Source organism: Nesoenas mayeri (assembly GCF_963082525.1).
Source record: "Nesoenas mayeri genome assembly, chromosome: 1".
Classification (NCBI taxonomy): Eukaryota; Metazoa; Chordata; class Aves; order Columbiformes; family Columbidae; genus Nesoenas; species Nesoenas mayeri.
Window position 1 is genome coordinate 82,183,779 of NC_137541.1, and position 16,927 is coordinate 82,200,705.

A 16,927-nucleotide genomic window follows, 5' to 3' on the forward strand; every position below is an offset into this window, starting at 1 on the left:
TAGGGACATGGTTTAATGGTGGATGTTGCAGTGTTAGGTTTACAGTGGGACTCAATGAACTTAAAGGTATTTTCCAACCTAAATACTTCTATGATTCTATCAAACACCTCCTTACTGAAATAAGGCAGAATTACTCAAGAGTCGAGATGCTAAATCACTGCAACGAATTACCAAGGAGGAGATTTCTTCACTTATTGAAGTCTTCCCATCATTACTTTATGTATTTATTATCTCAATGCAAAGTAAAATTAGTTATATGAAATTTCTGGTGTGCAATATACAAGATATCAAAATGATAATTTAATGGTCCCTTCTGGCCTTTTGACAGATACATGAGCTCATGAAGATGTAGCTTTAAAATTAGTTTCCAAACTGGTTTTGTTATAGGCCTTGGCTTGTTGATGGCAGCTGCTGGCAGCCTGAGGCCTGCTCGTGGTTTACCTTTTCCAATAAAAGAAGGCATTTACCAAGTTTATTCTTTTGCAAGACTGCACTGATTGGAGACAATAAAGGAGAGATGCTCTTTCATACCATCTGTAGCTATTCTGTAATCTGGAGTGGCTGGGTCATCTTCCACACTGCAAAGACTCACCTAAATTATGTACCGGTCATTTTAAGCAACTAACATAGGTCATAATCAAAGATAGGTAGCTCTCTATATGTGTTCATTCTTCTTTTCAGGGGTGTTCCTGACTTGTCCTAAAGACTGGAGCAATTCCTTCTCAAGCAGATCCAACAGACTGGACAAACTCTGTAACAGCAGTGCCAGTTACATTTCATAATAAATGAATGGGACAGGTGTGCTGCTGTGTGGAAACTTCCATACTTCCCAGCTGGCACCATGCATGATACTGTGGGCAATACCAAAAAAGACTAGAGTTCTAGCTTTTTCCTTCGTTCATAAATTTACAATTCTAAAAATCACAGGATCATTCCTCTACCTTCCAACCTCATTTTTCTTTTCTTCATTTAGTCTAAGATTTGGCTCATATTCACCTATTCTGAATGGCTGTGGCACAAAAACTATTGGCAAGGTTGGGATGAAACACAGTAAGTTTATTTCTCCTAATGCTGACAAAATGTACCACTGTCTAGTGCTATGCAGTAGGCATGGGTTGGTTAATGTCATAAATACTCTAAGATGACTAGAAGTGAATCAGAAATTCTAACTGTTTTATTTGATGTTACTGAATCAAATAGCCCAATAGTTGGTGAGGCTGCTGCAGATCCCTTTCCCTAGGTCCACCCACTCACGAGGCTCAGCGTGTATTCCCAACAGGTGTACAAACACATACACAATATACACACAGCCAGCCACACAAATCAATAGAGACAGAAACACACAAACAGGGATGCTACTAACAGATCCAGACATGTGAACGCCTCAGCTCCATACCACTTCCTGGTACAGAACCCCTCACTATTCCTATAAGGGTTGTCAGAGAATGTTCTTTAATGTGAGTTCCTTATGATACTACACATCACTGGAAGTTGTGTTGTAGGACATTATTGCTACAGAAGACCAAATAAAAAACAACAACTCATACTACTTGAATGGAGAAGAAGCTAAAACTTTATTCTTAGTTCAAGGAGCGGGGTCCTCAGCCTCTGAACAATAAGAAGCTGTTAGTTTTAAAGATACTATATGATTGATTTTATATGATACAATACAATATGATACGGAAGTACAGGGAAGACCCAGCAGTGACTACAAGTAGAAAGAACAGGAGGGGGACAGAAAACCACCAAGATAATATATTCAGAGGTTCTTAGACAGAAGCATAGATTCTTTGCTGTGGAAGGGTAGAAATAATTTGCTGTGTTCATGCTGTTGTGATGAAGCGGACTCGATTATTCTCTATACAACTTGTCACCAGCCTAATTAAAAACAAAATGGAATAAGCAAACAAACAAATTAAAAAAAGAAGGCAAAATGAACAAATATAACGACCTAGGAAATAATAGACCATATTTATCAGTGTCCCAACTGCTGTGTCTCCTCATAGCATTAACAGAAAAGACCTTGTTGTATCTCCATGCTTTGTCCTCTTTTTTTGTACCAAGGAAGTGTACTTGTACAAATTATTTACTTACATTCTGAAATAAGATCTTTACACAAAAATTTGTGTGTTAGATGACAAATCTGGTGGCCTTCTGTAATGGAGTGACTGCATCAGTGAACAAGGGTACAGAAGTCATCTATCTGAATTTCTGAAAGGCCTTTGACACAGTGCCCTGCAACTAAATTGGAGAGATATGGGTTTAATGGATGGACTGTTACATGGGTAAGGAATTAGCTGGAAGACTGTGCCCAAAGAGCTACAGTCAACATCTCAGTGTCTAAGAGGAAACCAGTAACAAGTGTTTTCTCTAAATGGTCCACACTGGGACCATTACCGTTAAATACCTAAAACGATGTGTAATTGATAATGGGATTGAATGCACCATCACCAAGTTTGTAGATGACACAAAGCTGAGTGGTGCAGTAGATATGCTTGAGGGAAGGGATACTATCCAGAGGGACCTGGACAGGCTTGAGGAGTGGGCCCATGTGAACATCATAAAGCTCAACACGGTCAAGTACAAACTCCTGCACCTGGGCTGGGGCAATCAGAAGGATCAGTACAGACTGGAGGATGAATGACTTGAGAGCAGCCATGTGGAGAAGGACTTGGGGATACTGGTGGATGAAAAATTTTATGTCAGCTGGCCATGTGCCCTTGCAGCCCAGACCACCAATCATATCCTGGGTTGCAGGTCAAGAGAGGTGATTGTGGCCCACTACTCTGCTCTTGTAAGACCCTTCCTGGAGTGCTGCATCCAGTTCTGGGGGCTCTCAGTACAAGAAAGATGTGGACATGTTAGAGCAGGTCCTGAAGTGGACCACAAAAAATGATCAGAGGGATAGAACACCTCTCCTATGAGAAAAGGCTGAGAGAGCTGTGGAAACTTGTCTTCCTAGAGAAACCTGAAAAAGACAAGTCTCTGGGGAGGCCTTCCTGCAACCTTTCAATATACAAGCGGACTTATAAGAAAGATAGAAAGACTTTTTATCAAAGCCTGTAGTGACATGACTAGGGGCAACAGTTTTAAACTTATACAGGGTAGCTTTAGATTAGATATAAGGAAGAAAATTTTTACTATGAGGGTGGTGAGATGATATAACAGGTTGCCCAGAGAAGTTGTGGATGCCTCATCACTGGAAGCATTGAAAGTCAGGTTCAATGGGCCTTTGAGCAACCTGACTTAGTAAAAGTTGTCACTGCTTACGGCAAGGGGGTTGGACCAATTGATCTTTAAAAGTCCTTTCTGAACTAAACCATTCTGTGACTTTATTGTTTTGTTTCAGTAAAGTACAAACCTACACCATCTGGTATCCTTAAAAAAGGACATGAAAACATAATGGAGATTGTGCTCATATTCACCCTCAACTCTACCAAGTCACTTTTCAAATATCTCTCCCCACCCTACTTTTTAAAGGAAAAAGTGCTGAAGCTTCCAGGCAATATCTTTCAGCCATATGAGAAACTAACTGATAAAAAGTATTTCCTGGTAGTTAGTTAAACTTCTCCCATTTATTCAGTTTTATCCCATGGTTCTTTGTAAATCTTTGTTCAGATTTATCCCATATATCTCATCTAATCCCCTGCTTATTACTGCAGGCATGAGTGCCTTTTCAATGCTTACAGAAAAGTAGTACATATCTGATATGTCTTTTCTTCACTTTCTGGAGAAGTTGTCCATCTTTTCATATGTGTTAAGAGTATTTTGAGAAGGAATTGCTCTGCTAGATAGTATTGATTTTGAGTTCTGGAAAAATAGTAATGGAAAACTCATCACTTGTGATTTTTCATATTAGCCTGCACAAAGCCCAGCAGAGTATATGGAGAACAACCCCACAGCTGATAACAGAGTTAGTCTATATCCACTTGCAAGTGGCACACTAACCTACCTTGGCTGTCCACACCAGACCGCTCACCAAAACTGCATAGAGCAAGGCTTTGCCACAGAGAATGAGGTATGTGAGCTTCAGAGAATTTCCATATCGCAAGTAGGACTCTGCAAATCAAACATCCTTTGTGTATTGAATTACCATCATCATGAGAGACTAGATCTAATGTAGCTTTAAGCAAATAAGAACTCTTGAAATCCTTAGCTAAGCGACACAAAGGAACTAGAGCCAAATGAATGGCTCTGTTGGCATGAGAGCACTGTGATACAAAGAACGGAAAGAGAAAACAAGCCTAGGAAAGAAAGAGATTTGCTTTATGCTGAGAAGTATGTCCTGACTGGGTATGTTTAAGCATTGTGTTGCCACACCTACTGAAAAACTAGGATGTTTGTGTTAATCCCCTCTTACGAACTCTAAGTTGAATCATAAGATATTAATTTTTTTCACTTGTTATTGCCTTGTGAGTCCTGCTGATATATCAGGGAAGTTTTATATAGCCAAGAATAACATGGTATCTAGAACTTTTGTCTTATAGATTTTTCACTCTTAAGGAATTGCAGTAGTATTGAGACACCAGTCTGATCTTGCTACAGCCTTGAAGATTCCTGAAGCATTAAAGCAATTGGAGAAAAACAGGAGTGTGTAGATATGTATATATAGAGGAAAGAAACAATTTTTAATATGGGCATCCTCACAGTCTGGAGGGGAATGTGACTTCTAATGAGTATTCTGAATTTGATATGAAGAAATATTCAGAATTCTGAATCTTTATGTCACTTGGCTAAGTATAATTTTTTCTTTCATGTCTGAGCAAGGAGCTTTCCAAAAGAAAGCAGAGTTAAGCACTGGAAAAAAATTATAAAAAGAGCAAATTACAGTCTATAGGAATACTCCACAATTTCTTCTGTTATTTCAAAAGGGAATCATAAAGAAGAGCTAAATCAAAAACACAGCTATATACACCGTACACATACAACCCTCCCAGAATCATGGGGGGGGTTGTTTGTTTTTGAGGTTAGGTTTGTTTTGGTTTGGTTTTTGTGGGGATTTTGTTTGTTTCTTTTTTGGTAGTGGTGGGGTTTGTTTGTTTGTTTGTTTGTTTGTTTTTACTCTATCCTACAAGCTACTTAGATGAGGAAGTACAAGTTATTCTTGTACTAGAAATCTCACACACCTTGTACTTAGTGTCAGTAAAAATGGAAGTAAAATACAAATAGATATTTGCTTGTGAGTAGACACACATACCTTCCGTGAGTGCACAACCTGAAAGACAAAGATGAACTGAAAGTCATATTTCTCTTCAATGCAAACAGAACATAAATTTTAGAACTTTCCGTTTATAATATATTGCCTGATCCATTTTACTATACCATATATTCTATTATACTATACATCTTACTATATTACAGAGATTTGTTAGTGAAAATCTTAAGAAACCTTTGAAAAACTATAGATATATAATGATAATGTAGATACAGAGGCCTGGGAATATGAAGAGAAATATGCAAATACCTCCATATTACATATGTACTTGTGCCATAACAACACTCTGTATGGAAGCTGCATGTAGATGTGTTTCACATCATAACCCACACCCTTTTGATTTGTCATTTCTACTTTGTATAGGATGGTGATACACATTTTTCACTCACCAGCATCACCGTAGATTGCTTTATGTATCGATTCCAGTTTTGCATTCTTAAAATAATTGGCAACGCACTCAAAACGATTCAAAGGGTTGAACCACTCCCTGGCTGAGATCCTCAGTCGGCTGGTCAGTGAGTAGGTACTCCCATTCCATGTGGAAAACTCATCTGTCCCCACCCCTTCTGTCCTCTTAGCACCATTCACCTTCCAGACCAGATTCAGGTGGTCAGGGTAGAAACCAGAGGCCAGGCATACCAGCGTGGCCTTGCTCTTCTGTTGAATCTCTTGCTTTGATGGGGAAAAGATGGCCACAACTGGAGATATTATTTCATCATGCTCTTCTGAAATAAAAGCAATATGGGCCAGAGCCTCCATTAGTGTCTTCAATAAGCAAACCCTTAAAATTGTGTTGTGTTTGTGATGTGAAACTCCTGATAGAGCGAGCCTTTTAACAACCGTCTATTAGATTATCAGTATCTGTTAGATAGGTAGATAGCAGAAAACTGAAAGCATTTGTCTTCATTCATTACACAGAAACATAAAACCTCTGGCTACAGAAATGCATGTGTTTGAATTTCTAGTATTGTCTCTGTCAGAAGAACAGGAAACCTGAAAAGAAGCTGAGCAAACAGGTGGGCAGAAAAGTACCCTATACTGCTCTAAAGCCTGTATTTGTAATATTGTACTAAGAGGTAAGAGTCTGTGTTATAAAGAACAAGCATCTTCAACTGACTGTTTTACATTCCTGGAGATGTAGTAAGACAGGATGGTTATCACAGTGTTCAGAATTATACTGACAGGTGATATTCTACTTGCCCCCCTCCTCCTATCTAAAAGGGGACTTGAAAGGAAGATGCTAATCTTTTTCACTTTCTGAAGTGAAGAACACTTCACATAGGTGATCTGAATCTGCTTGGGACAAATTTTGCTTTAGGTCTTAACTTGCCATCCTTTTTAAAACTGTGAAATATCTCTTTATGTTATTTAATATTTAGGTTATCCTAGGTATGAGAAGCCCTCGTTCTAGACTATGCACCTTCCCCAAATGGTGCAAGATTCTATACACTTACAAACCAAAAGATGCCCCCCATCCTAAAGTGTTTAATACCTAGATATAAGACTAAAGACAACAGACTTATACAGTCAATAAGGATATACAAGGGAACAATGAGATGGTACTCAGAAGCTAGGCAGTGACACTAAACACAAACTTTTGTTTGTTTGTTTGTTTCCATACAGGTTCATAGGACTGTTTTGGTTGGAAGAGACCTTTAAGATTGAATTGAAGTGTTACATATACTATTACAGTGCCTTTTTTACTCATCTAGCATTATAAACACACGAGGTCTACAGAGTGCATGTGGAAACAGAGATGCAGAGTGAACTATGGAGCTAAAGAGAAAACTTATCTTTTGGTAAGAAGGCATTATAAATTGTAATGTTTTTCCTGACTACTCCCTCCTTTCTAGAGCAGAGAGAATTAGCTGAATTAGCAGAAACTTATGTCTTGTGTAGATCTTGACCCGTAAGCCCTAGTGTTTACTTTCAACTGTTAACCTTAATCACAATTGTCAGAGCTTACTCTACAAAGATCCCTGCGGTGCTGCTGTGGAAATGTATGAGCTTGTACAGTCTTCAGAAGAGGTAACTAGATAGTAATGGGCATAACTCCCTAGAAGGTTTGGCACTGCTCTGTTTTCCTCCCGGTGGCCATGAGGAGTGATGGATCACTTTTGCTGCTCCATTCTAGTACTTGGCTTTTTTTTGTCCTGTCCTAAAAGTATCTCTGACATAAGTTCATTAGCTCATAGCCTAAATGGCTAATGAGGGAAGACATAGAAACAGATCGGGAGGGACATTTAACAGACTAAAACCAACAAACAAAAAATAAGACAAAGAGGAAGGCAAGTTTGAAAAAGCAGACAGAAAGAATTATCAGACCACTGGAAAGTCAAAGAAAGGCAGAAAATGAGCACTCTTGAAATGGAACAAGGAGACTGGTACAAGCAAGAGCAAAGACAATCAGAAAATAAGTATTATCAACAGCCCATTCTGTTCTCATCTTTCACGGTGTTCACGGCAGACACTGGCACAATGCTCAATCACTTCCATGCATAAACTCATGCATTTCTCATCACACATTTATAATTCACCTAGGAGAAAAAGTAACATAGTTCTTCCATTTCCACCATGGCAAGGTTATTTTCATGATTTTTTATCTCTCACTCCTACTCTCATTTTAAAATCATCTGCATATATGCTACGTATTGTTAATGCGCAGAAAATTTTCAAGTGTCCTCCATATTGAACAATTTGGTTAATCACAGTTACTCACCTATAACTCTGAGCACAGTGCCAACTCCAAAGGTAAGTTGTGCATTTGAAAAGCACAGTTGTACACAATCGGACTATAACCTGCAATGTCATTATGCTCTTCTTGACAGCCTCTTGGTTCCTTAAAGTGGCACTGCTTAAAGGAGCAGATAACAGTGTGTATTTCTACAGTTTGCCATCAGATGTGCCACTAGCAGATGGAAAAAGTCAAAATGCCTTGATTTATGTGAAGTTAAATCATGGGAGGGGAGAAGGCAGAGAAAGCAAAGGGGGAAAAGAGATAGAATAGAGGAGAAAAGTGCACCAAGAGAAAAAGCTTATAGTCCTTTTTGAGAATTAGAAGTTGTGAAAAGAACTGTTAGAGGAAGCCAGTGTCTCAGAGCAACTTTAGGCAGCCTGTCCAACACATATGGAGAGGGGAGCAAAGTACCCACAAGACTACTCTTTACTTTTTCTGATTCAGCAGACACAAGAATCCAGACTCTGCCTCTGGAATGTTGTTTTTTATTATTACACAGATGATACAAGAACTTGCAGACTGAAGAAGGATCTTTCATTCCCAACCTCTATAATGTTTTCTTGGAGAATGGAAGGAAACATAATTATTTCTTCCTTTCTCCCTTCATGAATTTCCCACTAAGGGAAGACAGAGGCAATGGACACAAGGATCTCAAAATTGGTGTCTGTAAATCCTATGCTTCCATGTTAGCACACCTCATTTTAGTAAGCAACCAATAAAGCATTAATCCTGTCCTCATGGCTGTGTGCAAAATGATCATTATTCTGCTAATTAAGAATTCTCTTTTCCCCTAAACCAGTATCAGATATATCAGATATCTGAATTCCATCTTACCTAAGACTGTGAGTTTTGTCCCACTGCCAAAGTACAGTCTTTCATTATTCACATTGGTCTGCAGCTGCAGGAAAACCTCTACTCCCAGTCCTCTGAGCCAAACCTGTGGACTAACCCTCCCCTCATGCAGTACGAGCAGGAAAAGAAACACAAAGTACATTAATTTATGGTGTGTCTCCCCCCCAAAAAAGAAAGGCCTATAAAGGAACACCACCACATCTGTGTGTCTAACCAGGTGAGATCAACCTCAGAAACACCTCTTCCAAAGTCCTTTTGCTTCAGGCTTAGGTGAATCAGTTGTTGTAGCTTTCACCATTTCTTTAGAGGACATCTATCTATTTATCTAGGTGTACTATTAGAAAGTATTTCTCATATGCAGACAGAGTAATTTTGTTTGCTTACTTTCAACAGCCTCATTTCCTTAATTTCCTAATTTCCTTTCAGCATCAATAATATTCTTCTCTTGTAAAATAAATATATATATATATATATATTTTTTTTTTACAAAATAGCTTGTGGTATTATATATAACATGGGACCCTGGCTCACTCTCCCCATTGTAGCAGTTCCTAAACATCCCTTCATTTCTCCTTCCCTGGAAGGAAGTCTCTGCTGTTATTCTCTCTGTTCTCTTAGCTATGATTATTAAAGCTAGTCACATAATTGACTATGGTCAATGAGGGATTAGTGTAGTCTTTTTTATCAGCTCAGACACCTCACATTCAGACTGGATTTCAAAACTTGTTCTGATCATTGTGTTGTTCCAATGGAGATTGAATTTTATCACTCATAATTTTATTCTGCAGTGGAATGGTGTAAAAAGTCTGAGGCATCAGTTCTTTTGACTCCAGAAGCAACACAATGAGAAGAAGAGATCACCATAATTTATAAGAGTCTTAGAAGCAGCCTTGTTTTCCCCTGGATTTGGGGAGAGTCCAAATAAAGAAGTATGGCCCAGGAACATTCTCTGAGAGCTACTTTTATTTGAAATTAACAACATATTCTGTTTCTGTGGTTTTTCAGCAGCCTTTTACCATCTGTTCTGAAATAGTAAGACTGTTGTCCTAAAGGATCTTATTATTATCACCCTGATGAGCCTGCTTTGTGGAAAGAAATTTGCTGTATGGTGGAGAGTTTTCTATAACAACAAGGAATTAAACAGCTGCAGTGAGTTGGTGGTATTGCTTATGGTAAAGTTGAGTCAATTATGTTTTGTCAACTAAAAACGCTACTACACTTATTTGTCTTTCTCAGTTATCTGAGTTAACACATGCTTTAGTTTACTCTGAAAATATCCAAAGAAATTTAAGTTTATAGTGTTGATTATGTTTTCTAGAGCTGTCCAAAATGTAACTGCAACTCAGTTCTTTCCAAACAAGTAGCCTTTCATTGACTTGTCTTTAATCACCTGTAGTCCCAGGAGAACTAGCATTATGGAGGACCTTTTGTACTTCTGGGGAATACTGCTTTCTGCCGATTTCTGTTTATTAAGACAATATACTTATGATGTGCACATATTTTTTAACCAATTCCTCATCCTAATTCTTTCTATAGTCTGCATTTTAATCACTCAAAATGCTCTCATTCCGTTCTCTAAAGTGAAATATGTGTCCATACCTAGATTACTAAATTCAGTCTATTCTCCAAAGTAGACTGGGTCATTAGCGTATCAGGAGAACACCAGTTTAATAATGAAAGGGAGAAAAAGGTCAAAGTTAAGTTCTCTGAAGAGAGGACCTGGGATTTGAAGTGATTCAAAAGAGAAAATAAAAATTTCTTACCGATTACTGTAAGTTTTGTGCCATCGCCGAAAATCATGTTATTGTTGATCACAGTCACAAAGTGTTGTATCATAAGCTAAGAAAAGGGATGCACTGCAGTTGACTCTAAGAAGCAGAAGCTTAAGCAATGTTTACTGTATCTAGAATCCCAAAGATCTCTGTCTGAAGGGCTTTGGCAGAAAACAAGCAAGAAATCCTGTAGTATAATCTGTAGTATTTTTAAAAGCATTTCTCAGAGTTTTTTATAGCTCTTTGTATTGTCTGCATTTCACCTCAATTTGTTTTACAGCCTTTCACTTTTCTCCATGTTATCTCTTTGATATTACCTGCTGTTCTCATTCGGCAGATGTAGAAACCATCCAGATGTATCCAAAGTGGTAGATGCTGTCATTGTCTAGAAATATAATTCCTCTACAACTTGAGCTCCCTTACTGTCAGTCTGGTACTCTGGGCACTGTGAAGCCTTCCTTTCTGTAACTTGTGAAGTTAATAATCCAATAATACTTGCACTGTGGTTGTCATAGTCACATGCCTTTTCATATAAGTGGCTCACTTTTGTAGCACTGAACTAAATCCATTTGTTTCCTCTTCAATGGCAGGCCTGCCATCTTGAATAGTCTTTCAGGATGCCATTCAGTTTTGTCACAGGTTAAAAGTAATCCACATAAGGAGAGTCCAGAAGGATCAGTTCCCTGGGGTGTCAAACCTTTGGTATCCGTTAAGACCTCCTGTGAAACCGGGTGGAGAAGGATTAGAGAAAAATTTTGCCCTCACAGGCATGAGTCAGTAGAACTATTTTGTGGTCTGTTGCAAACATTTTCGCATCACAAAAAAATACTAATTCTCTGCTTCAAATACTCTGTTAGGTTTTAGGTGCATCTACAGTCAGTCTGGTTTGCTTAGAATTATTTAAATGTCTCAGAATCTCTTGGCTTATTTTCCAGAGAGTCCAGATTCGGTTCTCAGATGATGACAGCATATTAGGTCTGTCAAGAAAAATCAACACAGGACATGCCCATTGTGCTGCAGAATTCTCTGTAGCTGTCTTAACATACTCTCCCACAAGGCTTATGCACATATGTGTTTTTGTAAAGGCTTCCTGGGCAATGTATCATTGTGGGCCACCTGTCCCCACAACGATACAACCCTGTACAAAAATAATCCCACCTGTGGCTCCTCCCTCCCATTTTAGTCACCCAGTCACTGTGAAAGATTGCCAAGGGAGCCACAAGCCACATGCTTCCTCTTGCATTTCTGTTGCTCTGTGATAGTCTGATTACTTCTCAGGGTACCTCTTATCCCTGAATTTATAATCCTGACAATTTTTCCTATAGACTAAAAAGTAAGATATATTTTTTCTTTTACTAGCTGGTTCTAAAAGCAGTTATTTTTCACTTGGTAACTTCATGACAGTGTTCATGCTGCTTCCAACTCTTTTCCTTCTGCCCCAGGATAATAAACATAAGTCGAGCCCGCTATAACTGGATTGCATGGAGAATGATTTGCTTACTACAGATTGGTGTTTCTGTTTGTAGGCTGGCCTGATTATGAATATCCTCCTTGGTCTGTACTCTGCTTGTCACAGTTGCTCTGAAAGGGAGGGAAGTAAGATGTTGAGCTCTCAAGTTTGTATTCCTCTGACTGCTCTGTTATGGGAAGCAGAAGCTTCTCACAGGCGTTTGTGACCCTGACTATGAAAAGCCTTCATCTGTGCATTCATTTTGGAGACCATCTGAAGGAGGTGGGAACTTGCAGTGACAGGTAACAGGATGCTTCTATCTCCCTCTCTTACACATAACTAAATGGACACATAAAACTGTATTTTTTTACCCCATATATTTGTCTAAATGTGATACAATGCCCAAAGATCTTTGCCAGTGAGACTGTGTATACCAGCACACACTAAGGCAATACTGGGAAAGACAGGCACATGAACAAAGAAGTTTAGATTTGGAGCACATAGATCCTGGCCTAATCTTCTCACATAAAAGGTAAACACATAGCAACATGACCAAGTACCTTCAGTAAACGTGTTGTTTATATTGCTCTTTAATAATTTCATTCTGTCTTGATATAAACAATAGACTGCAAGTACAGGGCACAATCCTTCAAAACAAGGTAATTCTACTAGAAAAATATTTTTTTTCTCTTGTTTCAAATATCACAGAAGAACCCATAATTTCTGACACAGCCTGTTCATCTGGGAAAAGCTGTTAGCATCCCAAGGAAGGAAATGAGAAACATTTAGAACTAAGACTATGACTACAGAAGCCAAGATATTGGACAGGTGATCTTAGGTGCCCCTACAATATCCTCTCTTCTACAAGAGCAAAAATAGGTGTTTAAGTCACTAATTATGGGAATGACTACAGACATTTGCGTTTGTTTAGACTGAATTTTTTTAAAAAATACATTTAGAATTTTATTTGTCTTGCTCTGACTATATAATAACACTACTAACAGGTATTATTTGCCTGCCTTGGTTTTAGTCTGCCCCTGATCCCAGCACCGCTTATTCGGGGTCTAAAACCATTCTACTAAAATTCATCTAAGATTGTTCTGTCTTCTTCTCAAGTCTACAGCTCCATTAGTGTCCTTACTGTCACTAACAGACTGTCTCCCACGTGACTTTCATTGAAAAATAAGAAAACCAACCAATTTTGAAGGAGTGTTTCTATGTGGTGCTAACATATCCTCAGGGCATGTCCATAAGGCAATTTCCAGGACATACCAGTAGAGACCAGTCTTGTCCCTCTTTCATATTAATCTGTAACCTGTCAAAAGGAAAGGTCTTTTAGGTCATGAATTCAAATGAGCGAGTGAGATCAAGAGCGAGAGCGAGAGCAAGAGCGAGAGTGAGAGTGAGAGTGAGAGTGAGAGTGAGAGTGAGAGTGAGAGTGAGAGAAGAGAGGAAAGACAGTCCCTTGATTTTTTTTTTCCATGTCCATTATAGCAAAGATCATGTGCAGAAGCAAAGGAAAACAAAAGGCTTCTTTACTGCCTATCAACAGGCAACATTCAGCCACCTCCTGGGAAGGCGGGCCTCAGTACATGTATCAGTTGCTCTGGAATAGAAACACCTTAATAATGAATGTCCCTTCTCCTCCTCCTTTCTCTTAGCTTCTTATTGCTAAGCACAACATAATATCATATGGAATATGTCTTGGGTCAGATTGTGTCAGCTGTTCTAGCTATGTCCTCTCTTAGTCTCTTGCTCATCTACAGCCTATTGGCCTTTGGAGCAGAGGTGGGGTGAGGTGGGATTGGAGGAGCAGCCTTGATACGTGGGAGCACTGATCATCAGTAGTCAAAACACTTCTGATTTATCAACACCTTTCTAGCTACAAATACAAAGCACAGTACTATGGAGGATGCTATAGTGAAAGTTAACTCCATCCCAGCCAGAGCTTATATGCATCCCTAGGCAGATAGCAATGCTATGCCATCATATGTATATTTCCCTTATTTCCTTCCCTCTGCTTGTCTTCTATTCCAGTCTGTATCTAGTCAAGCTTCTTCTTAGAGGCCATTGATTTGCACCCAAATTTTTCCACTAAAGAACAATATTGACTCCCAAACATTCATCTTCTGCACCCAATACTCAGATGCCTAGCACAAAATTATCTGTCCTGTTATTTCTGTTTTAAGTCAGTTCTTGTCTCACAGGAGGCCCAAGAAACAGCAGCTGTGGTGAGAAACACCTTCATTAATGATCTGGATGATGGGGCAGAGCATATACCCTCAGCAACTTTTCAGGCAACACCAAACTGGGTGGAGTGGCTGATACACCACAGGGTCATGCTGTCATCCAGAGGGACCTCAATATGCTGGAGAAATGGGTGAAGAATAACCCAACAATGGGCAGTGCCAAGTCCTGCACCTAGGGAGGAATAATCTCATGAACTAATACATATTGGGGTTGACCCAGCTGGAAAGCAGCTTGGCAGGAAATGACCTAAGGCTGCTGGTAGACAGCAGCTTGAACATGAGCCAGCAATGTGCCCTTGCTGAAGTCTAATGGTATAGAATCATAGAATTGTTTTGGTTGGAAGAGACCTTCAGGATCATCAAGTCCAACAGTTAACCTATCTCTGGTGATAAGACGAACAAAAATCTTTTAGAAACCCCTTGGCATAATGTAGCAAGACTACACCTAATGTAGCAAGACTAGGCATAGTGTAACAGAAACCTAACAGAGAAACAATAGCTTTATAGAGGCTGGACATAAGGCAAAGCAGGATGTCCTAGGCTTGCAAGCTGGAAAAGCTGAATGTTCCAGTAAATGAAGAAAGAGCTACATGACTTTTGCTGAGAAGCGGCACAAAATGACAATATGCCTGCTCAAGAAATTAGGTCAAGAAGCCGACACCAGGGGGGCACCAGACTGTGAATACCACTGGGGACTACAAGAGACCCCTGATGAAGACTCTTGAATACCAAAGATGGACTTCTGGCAAAGGGTGTGGTTCTGTAAATATTTTATGTTTAATGCATTAACTAAATGGTAGAAACAAATGAATATGCAATAGGTATATGTCATAAATATCAAGAAGTGAAAATCACGCGCATGCTCACTTAGAGGAACAATCATGCAGAGTGCTATAATAAAAGTTTCTGCTTTTTAACACTTTAAAAACAGTGTTAAGGAGTCTTTTGCCGACTTTTTGGTATCACTGGCACTAAACCATGGCCCTAAGAACATCTCCAGGGATGGTTACTCAACCACTTCCATGGGCAGCCTTTTCCAATGTCTGACTAGCCTTTCCATGAAAATAAATTTCCTAATATCAATCTAAACCTCCCATCGCCACTTGAGGCCATTTCTTCTCATCTTATCACTTGTTACTTGGTAGAACAGACCAATACCCTCCATGCTAAAACCTTCTTTCAGATATCTGTAGAGAGCTATAAGGTCTCCCCTTCACCTTTCTTTTCTCCAGGCTAGGCAGGTCAATTTCCCTCAGCCACTTGTCAAAAGACTTGTTCTCCAAACCCTTCACCAGTTTCATTGCCCTTATCTGAACTCTCTCTGGCACCTCAATGTCTTTCCTGTAGTGAGAGGCCCAAAACTGGACACAGTACTCGATATGTGGCCTCACCAGTGCTGAGTACAGGGAAAAATTCACTTTCTTAGTCCTGTTGGCCACACTATTCATGATAGTATCCTGGCCTGCATTAAAGCATTGCCAGCAGGTCAAGGAGGTGATCCTTCCCCTTTATTCAGTACCAGTAAGGCCACACCTTGAGTACTGTGTCCAATTCTGAACTCTTCACTACAAGAGAGACATGTATATACTGGAGAGTCCAATGAAGGTCCACATTAAGAGACTGGAGTACTTCACATGGGAGGGAATGTTGAGAGAGCTGAGATTATTTAGGGTTGTCAAACTCCTTTTTGCCAGGGGCCACATCAGCCTCGTGGCTTACTTCGAATGGCTGAATATAACTTTGGGACTGCATAAATGTAACTACTCCTGCATTTATACAGTCCTAAAATTACATTCATTCCTTTGAAGGCAACCACAAGGCTGATGTTGCCCCCAGTGTAAATGAGTTTGACACTCCTGGCCTAAAGAGAAGGCTCAGGAGTGATCTGATTAACATATAAGTACCTGAAGGGAGGGTGCAAAGAGGATGGAAACAGGCTTTTTTCACTAGTGCCTAGTGGCAAGGACAGAGGCAATGAACACAAACTGAAACACAGAGAGTTCCTTCTGAATGCGAGAAACACTTTTTTACTGTGAGGGTGACTGAGCACAGGAACAGGTTGCCTAGGGAGGTTGGGGATTCTCTGTGTTTAAAGATATTCAAAAGCTGTTTAAACACAGTCCTGGGCCACCAGGTGCCCATGCTTGAGCAGGGGAGTTGGACAAGATGCCTTTTGGAGACTACTTCCAACCTCAATCATCCTGTGATTCTGTGATATCTTTTGCTCTTTCATGTGGTGTTTCCCTGTCTTTGAAGAGAAGGTAAGTCTTAGGTTATGCAATAAAAAGAGGAGCACAGACAGGCAATGACAGGTGTGGGAACCCTCATAATACCCTGCCCTCAGTTTTCCCAAGACTGAGACAGAAGAGCAATTAGTTCATGAAAAGCTCACCTCTGCACGTAATGAAGACAGAGGCATGATGGGAGATAATTTCAGACTTCAGTTGTCCCTCAGAAGGGGAGCACTGGGTGATGGTAGCTCTCTGTGGTTTCCTTTCTCTGCCCATGAGGTTTTGCTTTGAAGGGATGCTTTGGTCCAACTCCAAATTGTATGCATTTCTGGGGCAAGGAAGAGAGGGATCCTGCAATTAAGTGGTGTGTGGAGCAAGTGAATAAAAATTCTGCAGGGCACAATGTTGCCTGTAAAGCTGC

The 16,927-nt window shown here is 39.7% G+C and overlaps 1 gene segment (V, D, J or C); it reads right to left on the minus strand.

The window, feature by feature from the left end:
• Positions 1–1,605: 1,605 nt before the first annotated feature.
• Positions 1,606–10,613, minus strand: LOC308040941 (T cell receptor beta chain MC.7.G5-like). The segment is given in 5 exons: positions 10,568–10,613; positions 5,605–5,940; positions 5,198–5,215; positions 3,953–4,059; positions 1,606–1,878 (listed from the first exon to the last, which is right to left on the minus strand).
• Positions 10,614–16,927: the final 6,314 nt, after the last annotated feature.